Source organism: Crocuta crocuta, unplaced genomic scaffold, assembly GCF_008692635.1.
Source record: "Crocuta crocuta isolate KB4526 unplaced genomic scaffold, BGI_CrCroc_1.0 scaffold279, whole genome shotgun sequence".
Taxonomy (NCBI): Eukaryota; Metazoa; Chordata; class Mammalia; order Carnivora; family Hyaenidae; genus Crocuta; species Crocuta crocuta.
In genome coordinates, this window is record NW_027551570.1 from 745,549 (window position 1) to 759,014 (window position 13,466).

The 13,466-nt window shown below is 40.7% G+C and overlaps 1 protein-coding gene across 1 annotated transcript in view; it reads left to right on the top strand.

Annotated features, from left to right (window-relative positions):
- The window catches only part of LOC144220578 (zinc finger protein 385D), a 296,357-nt gene that overhangs the window by 11,799 nt on the left and 271,092 nt on the right, over positions 1-13,466 (top strand). The gene's annotated exons all lie outside the window — the stretch shown is intronic.

Sequence of the window (13,466 nt, forward strand, 5' to 3'; positions counted from 1 at the left end):
AGCTTCTACTAAAAAGGCCCATGGAGAGGGAAAGAAAAAGAATTCTGACTCACACACTTGTTAGCACAGAGCCTGGCACATCGACACTGGATCTGTGTTTATTGAGTGCAATGCCAAGCAGTGGGCATCTCTCTTTAATGCAGGTAAATTTCTAATAGAGACCCGAGGTGCCACTTCCTCATGTTCAGTGGGCTGGTGTTGAGTGAACGAGGCTGGCTTTGCCAGCCCTTACCTAGAAAAGCCAGTTCACTCCCCTCCTGTCAAATGCCATCAGCTTATCAGAACACTTAGTCTGCCAAATATGTGACTATTATGTGTGAAGCAAGGTGCACCTTTGTTTTTCCATTATGACTAATAAGTGGGACTGCTACACGCACCAAATTATTCCACAGTAGGGGTTACCAAGCCTGAACTGCAGCCGACCAGCGTTTTAGACAAGAAAACAAATGAACAGCAAAGCAGAAGCTATTCTTGCTTTCCTCGAGCGTGACGTGCAGTTGCATAGAGGGCTCCACACTCTCCTTTATATCCATTTTAGAGGAGCAGCTGGGAGATGTTGTCTCTGGTCCCATCTCTGCTTACTTATAGTTGGGGCCTCATGCCATTTTAAACGGGCATTAAACATGTGGAATCAAGGTCTCCACTTCATAGACAGGAAGGTAGGGGCCATGTGATTAGTAAATGCACGTATCTGGCCAGGACCAATACTCAGGTAAAAATTAAAACCTGAGTCTTGATCCAGTGGTGCGAATTTGGACGAATTGTCTTGGGCCTCAGCTTCCAAATCAGTAAAATGAATAATGACCAGCAGCCTACCTCATAAGGCAGCGCTGGAACAACTAAAAATACTCCAGGTTTTTAAATGCTTAGTGCCTGCCACCACTGCTCTAAGTATATCCCCTTAGCTCATCCTCCTAGCATCCCTGTGATGGAAGAATGATCAGTATGCCTATTTTACAGATGAGGAAACGGAGCTACAGAGAGGTCAAGTAATGAGAGTACAGTAAGTGGCTGAACCGAGGCACACCGAAGATGTCTGGCTCCCCAGCCCCAGCTCCTCCACCATCCTATTCTGTGTGACCTTGAGTAAATCTCAGCCTCTGAAAACCAGAGCCCAGGAGTATGTTCTCACTATGCAGACTGAGCAGCAGGTTTTCGAAGCAGGCAAATAAATAAATAAATAAATAAGAAAGAAAGAAAGAAAGACAGACAGAAAGAGAAAGAAAGAAAGAAAGAAAGAAAGAAAGAAAGAAAGAAAGAAAGAAAGAAAGAAAGAAAACACTAACAAGGAAACCAACACACAAGCAAAACTCCTCTTAGTTTGCATGTCAAGCAGCCACCTGGTGGTGGGGTCTGAGGCCAAGATCAAGGAAAAATTCCCATTCCCTTCCGGAAATTCTACATAAGGGCAAGACATAGGAAATCTTGTCACAGAACATGGAACACCAATCTCACTCATGCTGCAAAATCAAGGCTTATAAATAATGCCATCACAATGATAACTGGCTTCTATGTTCCGAGAGAAAGCTTACGGCCTTTCTCTGTGTGTTTGTGCCTGGTAGAGGGACCACACTCTTCCAAATGGAAGAGTAGATTTCCTTTCTCATGGAATTCTTCCTGGGTACATCATGCAATGCGCCGTACAGGGAGTGATCTTTTTTTTAGTGAGAGAATACTTCTTTTAGGGCTATGGAGCACCAGGAAAGTGAAAGAGACAGGGAACTCTTTCTATATCCATAAGAGAATATTTGCTATTTTTTTTTTTGAAAAAGTAATATATGTACAATTTTTTAAATTGCATATAATAAAAGGGTAAATAGTGAAAACTAAATCTTCTTTCATTCTTGTGTACTTTCTTGCATTCAAGAGGCTAAATTCTATGGAAGGTGGGGATAGGGGATGGGGGAAATATTGAAGGTGGTCAAGAGGTACAAACTTCCAGTTATAAGATAAATGAGTCCCGGGGGTGTAATGTACAGCACGGTGACTATAGTTAATAGTATCTTGTATATTTGAGGGCTGCAAGAGGAGGAGGTCTTAAAAGTTCTCATCATAAGAAAAGAATATTGAAACTATGTGAGGTGATGGATGTTTACTAAATTTATTGTGGTCATTTCTCAATAAATACATATATTAGGTCATTATGTTGTACACCTTAAACTTATATAATGCTATATGTCAATTACATCTCCATAAAACCCCCCAAAAATAAATTCTGTGGAAGGGTATACGTGTATACCTCCCCTTTTATTTTTACATGGAATGGAAACATACCATGAACTTTGTTCTACATATTGTCTTATTTAGTATATTTGATGTTTCTCATTCTCTCTATTTTAGAGCTACATAGTATTCTATTGCAGGAACATATTGTGATTTATTTTACTGGTCCTTTTAAAAGAGAAATAACTTCTTTCCACTCTTTTACTGATAAAAGCAATGAATATCATTGTGCATACATAATTCTTTGTGTGCATGAACACACATATCTATAGGGTGAATTCCTAAAAGTGGAATTCATGGGGAAAGGCATATTAAATTCTCATGGGTATTGCCGAAATGCCCCATGGAAATCTGATACTGATTGATTTCTACATATATTTCTAAAGTTAAAGTAGAATAATTCTTTTCTAAGTGGTAAACTATTTATGTGAACACTGCCTTGCAGACTTCTCAAATGTGGGTTCTCAGAGTGAAACAAAATGAGATGGCTTTTTGCTATTTTGTCCTTGCTCTTCCTTTCCCAATCTGTTTCTCCATTTCACTTCCATTGTGCTAATTCCATATGCATATTGGCTTCAACTTCCAAAAAAGTAATGGTACCATAAAAGGAAAGATGCCGTATGCTTTAAGAATGGGGATTTATGGAGCACTGGATGGCGCAGTCAGTTAAGCATCTGACTCTTGGTTTTGGCTCAGGTCATGATCTCACAGTTTCATGAGTTCAAGTCCCATGTCGGCTTCTGCATTGCAATGCAGACCCTGCTTGGGATTCTCTCTCTCCCTCTCTCTATCTCCTTTCCCCACTTGCACTGTCTCTCTCAAAATAAATAAACTTAAAATTTTTTTTTGAAGAATGAGGATGCATACAAGAAGTTTTCACTTTTTAAATAAAATTGTACTCTCAACCTCAAAACTAGAAGGTTTATCCTTGTAAGATCTCTATCAGTTAGATCTTAAGCCAAATATGGTTGGAAGTTTCATTTTCTTGGGAGCCAGTGGGCCTTAAAAGGCAAAGACATATTTGCATAATTTCATCTTTCAGCTCTTTTTTTCTTCTATCCCTAACCCATGTTCTCCTTTGACTTTTTCAGCATCTCTCTTTACAACATATTAAGGTTAGACATAATCTGGAATGTCTGTAGCATGTTTCTATGGTTAAAAATGCCACAGTTACTAAAAAAACAAAATATCCAAACAGTGATGATGGTTACCATTTATTGAACTCTTTAGTTCTTTACAGACCTCAGCTCATTCCCTAAAGTAATGATATCATTTTAATGAACTAGATGTCATTCCCTGTACTTTACAAAAGAACAAAGGTGTGTTTAAAGGTTTAGTTTCTTGGCCCCAAAAGAGATTGAAAATGGCAGGCACAGGATTCAAACCCAAGATCATCTAGGTGGACATCTGGTGTGTCAAAATGTTGACACCACCCTTTAGTATTTTCTGTCCTATGTACTCCTGTGAGCCACTTCTGTGGAATCTTGCTAGGAAGGGACATTTATATAAAGTGGAGGTTGTTACTTTCCTTGCCCTTGCTATGGAAGAGTCTTAAAGACAATCACAGCAATTCCTGCTAAGACATAGACAAAACTAAGAGCCTTATCTGGCAGTAGGGGACCTGTGGAGGGAAGGGCGACCAATCTCCTCTTCTCTCTTCTGTTGGGGAGATGGTCTCTTTTGTTACCTGCTGTCTTCTTGGACCATCCAAACAGTTCCCAGTGATGTCAAAGCCAATAAAAATTAGTGAAGGAAATCAGTAAATCACTGCATTTAATGATGGGCTACTCAAGAGTGCTGTGCAGAACTTACTGTCTAGTGTCCTAATTTACGTCCCCTCTGTTCACTGAGCTGTTTGAAGTTCTCTCCAATCCTGGTGAACATACAAGCCTTGTGCAATATGCTGTAGCAGTTTCTCATATCTGACTGGCAGTTTGGGATCTCATCTGACATCCTACATTTATAGGTGAGAGGAAGGAAGAGAACAGGTGTAACTACTTACTGCAAATAGTCAGTAGTGTGTGATGGAGCTGGGCTACCCAGAACTGAGATCTACTGGCTTCCTCCCACTACTGTTTGTTCTCCTTGGGATGGAAGGGAGATGCTCATTGTCTCCTTTTATTTTCTTCACAGCAAATCTAGGAGATGGGCACTTATAGATGAGGAAATGGACATTAAGTTACTTCCCCAATGTTATACAGAAAGTGTGAGAGTCCAGGGTTGAATCCAGGCTTACATGCTTTCTATTCCTTCTCTCTGCCTCCTGGACTCAACGCTCCAGTCTGCCATTGTGTGCATTAGGCTTAAACGTGTGTGGATCCCTGCATTTCTCAGGGTCTAGATGAATTCAGAGATTCCTTCAGCCTTAAAATTCCTGGATCCCACAATAGCTTTGGGGATAAAAGGGTAGTACTCATTGGAGCAATAAATCACTGTAGTCCACACAAGTCCCAGACGCATGAGCAAGTGTCCCTCATTCTATCCCTCACTGTCTGCAGAGCACATCATTTATCTTTGTGCAAACTGCTATAATCATCCCTAATGGATCTCCTGACTTGATTTTTTATGCTTCCAATTCAGCCAACATTTTGTTATCCGACCCATAGCCACAGTCATGATACCCTGCAACACACACACATACTTAAATGCCTCCAGTGATTCCTATGTCCTCATACAGAGCTTCCAAACTGCTTATCCCTGGTGGTCAGCACAGCCCAGGTTTTGGCCCCAATTTACCTTCCAGTTTCACTTTTACACAGCTACCCCTATCTCATCCTAACCTCCATAGAACCCCTCCCTGCTTCTTAACCCCTTTGAGACTTTGCCTCACTTTGTCCTTCCCGCCTGATGCATAGTTTGTTTTTGCCTGTGTGTCTCCAAAACTCCACACTTTCATTATCTTTTTCACTCTTACTCTTTTCTGTCCTTTAAACATTTAGTGTAAAAGCATGATCTTATGAATTCTTCAAGGAGGTCCACTGCAAATTCACCTCCTTAACAAAGACCGTGGAATTCTTGACAAAAGCAGAAAACACCCTCTCTGAATTTCCATGTTTGGTGTTGCCAAAACCTATCTAAACAACAGCCTGGAGTGCCTGAAAGTTCTGTTTCATATTCCCTGCTCTAGATTTATTAAATCAGAATCTCCAGGGATAACTCCCAAGAATCTGTATTTTCAAAAACTTCCTCCAAATTTAATATCACAAGATAGTTGGTCCTCTATAAATAAAGTTATAAATCCAATGCAATCACATTTAAAATAACAGGATTTAATTGTGAACTAGAAAAAAATGGTACTAGAATTTATCTGAAAGAAACATAAGGAAACGCTCTAGGAAATTATGAAGAAAGAGGGGTCTTACAGGAGAGTCTTACCCTAAATTATATCATTAGACCATGATAATTAAATTGTTTGGCCCTAAATAGTAGGTAATAAAAAGCAGATTAGAGTATCTAGAAGTAAACCTCAATACTTATGTATAAAGAGACTCAGGTTATGATAAAAATGACATTTCAATTCATCGCTGGAAACGGTAACTATTAACTAAAATGGTATGGGTACACCTGGCTGAATATTTACACAAACAAATAAAGTAGATTCCTATTCCACCTCTTACACCAAAATAAATTATAGATTGAACAAAGATTCAAACATAAAAACTGACGCCATAAATTTATAGAAGGAAGCCCAAGTGAATAAATTTACACTGTTGCAACAGAAAAGGTTTTTGTAATCAGGACGCAAACCCAAAACTATAAAATGGAGAAATGATAAGTCCTAATTGCATAAAATTAATAACTTGTGTCTGGGAAAAACTGGTCGAAAATGATGAAATTGTAAAATTATTTAAACACCAATGTCAGACAAATGGCTACTTTTTTAATTAACAAAGAGCTTATAAGAATCACCAAGAAAAGTTGGGAGAATTGGACAGCAACATGCAGAAGAATGAAACTAGATCATTTTCTCACACCATGCACAAAAATAAACTCAAAATGGATAAAGGACCTGAACGTGAGACAGGAAACTATCAACACCCTAGAGGACAAAGCAGGAAACAACCTCCTTGACCTCCACCACAGCAACTTCTTAATTGACACATCCCCAAAAGCAAGGGAATCAAGAGCAAAAATAAATGATTGGGACCTCATCAAGATTAAAAGCTTCNACCAAGAAAAGACAAACAATGCATATTACAAGAAATAGAATTGCCAGTGAAAATATGGAACTACATTCAATTTCACTCACAACTAACAAAATATATGTGAAAATAATGGTGTGTGTGTGTGTGTGTGTGTGTGTGTGTATACCCTTCACTTACCAGACTGATGAATATTTAAAATTTGGGCAAATTTTTAGGAATTGGGTGTGGTAGAGGCCACTCATACAGTTATGTGTAAGGGAATGAATCTTGCAAACTCTGCATGAGGTGATGTGATAATATTTATATATGCCTATCTTTATAGCACATAGTCTCTGCCCTAGCAAGTGTTTTATTTTTTACTACAAATATGCAATATATTCCCAAAAGGTTACTCACACGTATAATTAAGGATGTTAAATGCAATGTTGGGTTTTTTTTTAAATAGTTTATTGTCAAGTTGGTTTCCATACAACACGCAGTGCTCGTCCCCACAAGTGCACTCCTCCATGCCCATCACCCTCCTTCCTGTCCCTCCCACCCCCATCAGCCCTCAGTTTGTTCTTGGCATTGAAGAGTCTCTCATGGTTTGCCTCCTTCCCTCTCCCCTACTATTTTTCCCTTCTTCTGCCCCATGGTCCTCCATTAAGTTCCTTCTAATCCTCCTATATGTGCAAAGATATGGTATCTGCCCTTCTCTGCCTGACTTAATTTCGCTCAGCATAACACCCTCAAGTTCCATCCACGTTGCTACACATGGCCAGATTTCATTCTTTCTCATTGCCATGTAGTATTCAAATGCAATGTTGGGTTTTAAAGCACAAACTAGAAGCAACAAAAATGAACATCAGTAGGGGAAATAGTAAACATAATTATGGTGGTACATTCGGGGCGCCTGGGTGGCTTAGTCGGTTAAGCGTCCGACTTTCGCTTAGGTCATAATCTCGCGGTTTGTGGGTTCGAGCCCCGCGTCGGGCTCTGTGCTGACTGCCAGCTCAGAGCCTGGAGACTGTTTCAGAGTCTGTGTCTCCCTCTCTCTCTGACCCTGCCCTGCTCACGCTGTCTCTCTCTCTCCTAGAAATAAATAAAAATATTTAAAAAAAAAAATTATGGTGGTACATTCAAAATGTTGGAATGTGCAGCTATGAAAAAAAGTGAGTATGTCTTTATGTCATGATATGGAAAATGCCTAGAATGTAACACCAGTAAAAGAAGGCTCAGATAGGTAAAGAGAAATCTCCAAAGAAATCCCTTTGGGAGTAATCATTTAAGAAGTTTCTTGAATAGCTATACTGATTTATCCATATGGATTTCCAAAAAGAAACATAAGAAATCATTGGCAGTTGTTACATTTGGGCAGGATTTATGCCTTTTAAGTCATTTTGTGTGAATAGAATGCTCCATTGGGCTAAGGGTTCATGTCTGTTGTATTGACTTCTTTATACCCAGCATGAGAACAGCACCTGGCCATCAGAGGTGCTCCCTGACCATCTGTGGAAGAACTGCTTGATTTTCTTTTTCTTTCATCAAGGGTGATCTGTCATTGGAATATGAGCCACTTTGGTTGTTGCTGTTCTCTTGTTTATATTTCTCTGCATTAACAAGGATGATACATGTGTTAGTTAAGGATAATAAAGATATTGGTATAAATATATGTAAAAGCTTCCCTGGTGCTTCAGATGCTCGGTAAGACTTAGAGAGCCCTGCTAGTGCTCCATCTCTTCTCCCCTCTGGGGAAATGGCTCTCAGATAGCAAGATGAACATTTGTGGTTGATAATCGTCCCTGCTTTCAGGCTGTAGGCCTTGGCCAGTAGAGTTATCTCTTGCACAGGGCTGAGGGGTGATGTAGGTCCCGTGTCAGGTCGCTTGGTTTTAAGTCCCATCTCTTGTGCCTATTAGTGTAGTGAACCAGGCCAGTTTCTTCAAAGTGCTGTTCTTAAGTTAGACAATGTGTGTAGTGTGCATAATACAATCTTGAGTAGCAGTTTGCCATCTAGCATGGAAGCCTGTGGCCGGTGAATGATTACGGAATGAATGGAGAACAGAGAGACAGAAGAGGCAACCCATGCTTTCCGAAGGGAGACCTGAGGCAGGCTACATCTACGTCTTAGTAGCTCAGGAGGGAGTATAATGAAAAATCTTCTGGTGATTTACTCAAACTTACATACAGTTAATCCCCTTCTAGCTACAAGGAAATCTTAGTCTCCGTTTCTTGTCCCTCAGCCCAGGCGCTGACGGCTGCGGTGCCTCACAGTGTCATGAGTGGTGTCATCTCTTGGGTTATTTAGGCACTTCCTCTATATTGCCTTGGCTTTCTGGGCTGTTGCTGTCCTTTTAAGCCTCCCCTGTTTTCCTTTTGTGCCAGGATTTCCCACCCAGTCAGCTCAGGACTGGATTCTCAGAGAATACGGAAACCCAGATGGTAAGACACTGGGAGAACCCAAGATCTTATTTTTAAAGTACTTCGGGGGAGAGAGAAGATTCCATCCCACTGGAGTTCCTCAGACTTGACAAGATTGCCAAAGTCCTTGAGTCACACAGTCTTCCACTACTTGTGGAAATGACAGTTTTATCTTCAAATACAGTGAAGTGGGAAGATAATCCATCTTCACTGTGGTTTATAAGATAAGTGTTGCCTCTTCTTAATTTTAAAATAGCTTGAGTGAAGGCCTTTTAGCCAACAAGGAACAAACCGATATTTAAATAAATTTGCCTTAATGAGCATTTAGCTGTTAGGGTTTTCTTGCTCTAAAATTCTTACAATTTATATATCTTTATATCTCAAGATGTAAGGCATACCTTAATACTTACAACTTTGATTTTTGTCAACAGTGAGACCAGAATGGTAGACGGTCTCTTGCTCACCCCTCCTGAATCGTTACCAGAGAAAGTGACTTGGCATGGAATGAAATAGAATTTCTATTTCTGCACTCAGAACAGAGGCAGTATAGAGCAGCAATTAAGAACATAGGCACTGAAGACATTCAGCCATTTTATTAGTAGAGCTCTCACACACACCCAGTTCAGCCATGTCCCAGACACTGTTCTAGACATCAGAGGTGAATCCGTGAACAAAACAAAGACTTAACATTTTCTTGGGAAGAGACAGGTATTTATTAAGCAACAAAAAAACATAATCAATACATTAAGTGTACAATATGTTAGAATAAATTCGGCACTATGGGTGGCAGATGTAGTTCAAGAGAGATGCGGCACAGCAATGGAGGGGTGGGCTGGCTCATGGGAGGGGACCCTGTTATGAAGGTCATATCTGAGCCAAAATTTGAATGTGCTTAATCCCTCCTCTGCCACTGACTAATTTGATCGGAGCCCCTGACCACACAGGTGGAGTTCTCTCACTTTGGCAAAAATATATCTTATTGTGTTGTGGAGATTAAGTTTTCAAATCCCAGTAAAGCAATGGACCTATAGCTGATTCTCAGCAAGCCGTAGGGTTTTTATTGCTTGTTTTATTCTTATTCTTTCAGGTCGTCTAAACTTTTGTGTGACAAAGTAAGTAAAATAGTTTTTAATTGAATGTTTTTTTTAACTTTTGTTTTTTGTGGTGATGTCATATCTGCATTGAGCTTCTGTGACTTGGTACAACTTTTGATTTTTTTTTCTCCTATACAAGGAGCTGGTTAGGTGGGCATCTGCTCTTCTCTTCCTTTCATCTTATATAATGCTGGGGAAACCACCTACGTCCTGACCTGAGCAGGCTAGATGTAAGGTTTCAGAAGGAGAAGGTAACACACAGCTGAGTAGGCAGCAGGATGAGCCAGGGCTGCATGGGCCTGGGAAGCTAGCCCCGGGGCAGCAGGTTTGAGACCCACGCTGTCCAAAAGATGCAGCAGGCTCACAAGAGAATCTTGAGTGGTGGAGGGGATGACAAGAAGATCTGATGAATGGGGCTGACTCCACTATAGGTTCGGAGATAGTTAGGGTGTCTTGAAGGTCCTGGAACGTTTGTTCAGTGCCAGCAGGCTGCAAAGTTGGTTTGCAAGCTGGAGACAAGGATCTGGTGCCCTGGGTATGGAGGTTGGCAAGAGAATCTAGGTCATATCGGGGGACACGAGATGGAGGAGGTTTGAAGCGTGAGACACAAAATCCTAATGGGCCCCAGGAGGGGTGGGATGAGGAAAATCAAAGCTGCATCTCAGAGGCCACAGTGGTCACCAGGCCTTCCCCCCACTTGGCTGGCAGAAGACAGAATTCTAAGCTGTTCAAGGAAGAGGGGCCCAGGCTCCTGATAGGTAACTCTGGGCCTGCTTTATGGTGCCATTGTATTTTCTGCCGCAGAGAGATGTAAAAGGAAAGCCAGAACAAACGGGTCTAAGCACGGGATGGTTGGAAGCATTGTTTTTCAAGGATAAAGTGGAGAGGGAGGGAGAGAGGAGGAGGGCTATGTATGCCTGTCATAGAAAAATATCTATCGTGCGCACACCGTGGTGTCTGAGGAGAACTCTTTATCCAGAGTTGCTTGCCGATTTGCACAGCCACAGGGGAGGGAAGGGCTATTGTACAGCACGTCTGCTAGAAACAGTGAGTTTGCTGGGGGCGGCCGTTGACTTAGATTTCTTGTCCCCTTTGGGGACCTGGCGCCACCCCTGCTGCCCTGTTTGTTTACAAATATCTCTGGAAGATGGGACACTATTACAGTTGAGACATCAGATGCCAGGCTGGGTTCCAGATTCCATGCTGGTCTTTATAAAATCCAGTTGAGAGGCTTTGTGTATTTATAAACTCATCTTTTCCATAAAGTGTAACATTTCACTTGCATAACTTAAAATAGTCTGAATTAATATTACTATTCTTGCTAAGGGATTTAAGGATCAAAAGTATTTTAAAATAAATTAGGTACTCTCCAAAATAGGATTTTCTTGTCCTCATTTTTATTATAAAATCTCAAAGCAAGTCAAGGCACAAGAAAATTGTTTCTTTATATTTAAAGATGGGCATTTTCCTGTTTATGTGAAGTCTTTTTTAGGATTTGTCAACTTTCGGTGCTCTCTTCTCTGGATTATTTCTTTTTATAACCATGGGAAGGATGTTTCAGACCACCAAGAGACGGAGCCTGTCCAAAAGAGTTTCGTTGCTCTTTCTTCCTACATAATGAAATGTCCAAACAGGCTCACATATTACCCTCTCTGCTTCAATTCTCTGCTTAAAGGTGGAAATCTTAAATTTTCCACTGGCTCTAGGTACTGGAGAAGTCAGAGTGCCAACACCGGCTGATGTCTTGTAGGGGACCTGGAAGAAACCATTTAGCAATGGTGAAGAGATGTGTATGCCCCTTTCCAGGAATAGAGAGGACAGGTTATATTTATATTTGAACTCTGCTTATCAGAAAAAATTTGATTGCACCTTTCTCATGATAATGAAAGATGTGTTAAAAAGAAAAAAAAGGAATTCTAAGCAAAGCATGTCATTCATCAGATGGACATATGCTAAGTATGTGAAGTTCAACTATGAAGTTCATCTTAGAGGACAAAGGCACAAATAATTGCATGGTTCTTGTCTTGTCGGGCATTTATTTTTTTTTTTTTGGTCACCATTTGGAAATCTTCCTGAGACTCTCCTCTTCCTTCCTTCCCCCCAAACAGAAAGTCTGCAAATTAAATATCATGGGACTCATGAGGTAAACATACTGTTAACACATCCAGGCAGAAGTATGTGCTAAAATTACAGCGCTACAGAATAGAAGGGACCTTGACACTTTCTCCAGGTCAGTGTTCTCAAAGTGGAGCACACAGCACAATCACCCAGAGGACTTGTTGCACACAGATTTCTGGGCCTCACCTCCAGAGCTTCTGATTCAGTAGGTGTGAGGTAGGACCTGAGAATTTGAGTTTATGAGTCTCTAGGTGATGCTGGTGCTCCAGGCCTAGGGAACACACTGTAAGGATCACTATTCTAAGCCAGTGGTTCTCAGCTGTGGCTTCGCATTGGAATCCCAGGGGGAGTTTTAAAAATCCCAGGGCCCAGGCCACACCTCTGACCAATTGAAATTAGATTCTCTAAAGTTGAGAACTAGGCATCAGTATTTTTTTCAAGACCCTGGATGATCTCATTGTGCAGCTAACCACTGCATGTGAAATACCACTATTCTAATTCTTTCTTTTTAACGAAACAGTGCAGCCGCAGAAAAGTAAAATCAGTCAGAGTCATGCAGCTAGTTATGTGAAGTTGTCCTGATGCCCAGACCAGGGTACTATTACTACATGACACTTCTTTACCAGTATGCCTGGATTTAAAACTTAGCAACAAGTACATAATGTGACCTCTGTAAGAGATCTTGTTAAAATGGAAGAGTCTGACTCAGCAGGTCTAGGGTGCAGTCTGAGAGTCTGCATTTCTAACAAGCCCCCAGGTTTGGTGTGTACAGCTGGTTCACAGATTGCACGTTGAGTACTGAGGTTGAAATGGGCTTTATTAGCATTTTGAAATGGAAAAGTATTAAAAGCCATGACCCCGAAGACAAGATAATAGCGACTGCAAGGAACATTGGCGTATCTTAAGCAACTGCATTAGACCAATGTGTAGCCTTTTAAAATAATTTTCCTTCATTAATTTTTTAAGTTAAAATTTTAGTAATTTAAAAATTTTTAACTCTCTGCTGAAAATATAGTTTAAAGGTAAGAAAAAAGCAAAAACTGATTTGGAGTCAAGTAACTTCCACAGTGCTAGTTGATTTTAAAATCGGTCCAATTGTGGGGGACTCGATCAGTTCAGAGACTCACTTCAGCTCAGGTCATGATCTCACGGTTCATGGGATCAAGCCCTGCATCAGGCTCTGTACTGACAGCTCAGAGCCTGGAGCCTGCTTTGGGTTCTGTGTCTCCCCCTCTCTCTCTGCCCCTCCCCCCCCCCACACTCTCTCTCTCTCTGTGTCTCTCTCTCTCAAAAATAAATAAAATTTAAAAAAATAAAAAATAATGAAATCGGTCAAATTGTTTGTCAGTTCTGGTTGAACATTCCCAAATCATGTTAGGGAGTAAATACTTTAATTATGGTCGTTTTTCTCTTTTCTGCTTTCATAGTTAGGACAAGGTAGTGTAGCATCTAGTTACAATTTTGGCTCCTGGAATTAGAATATCTGG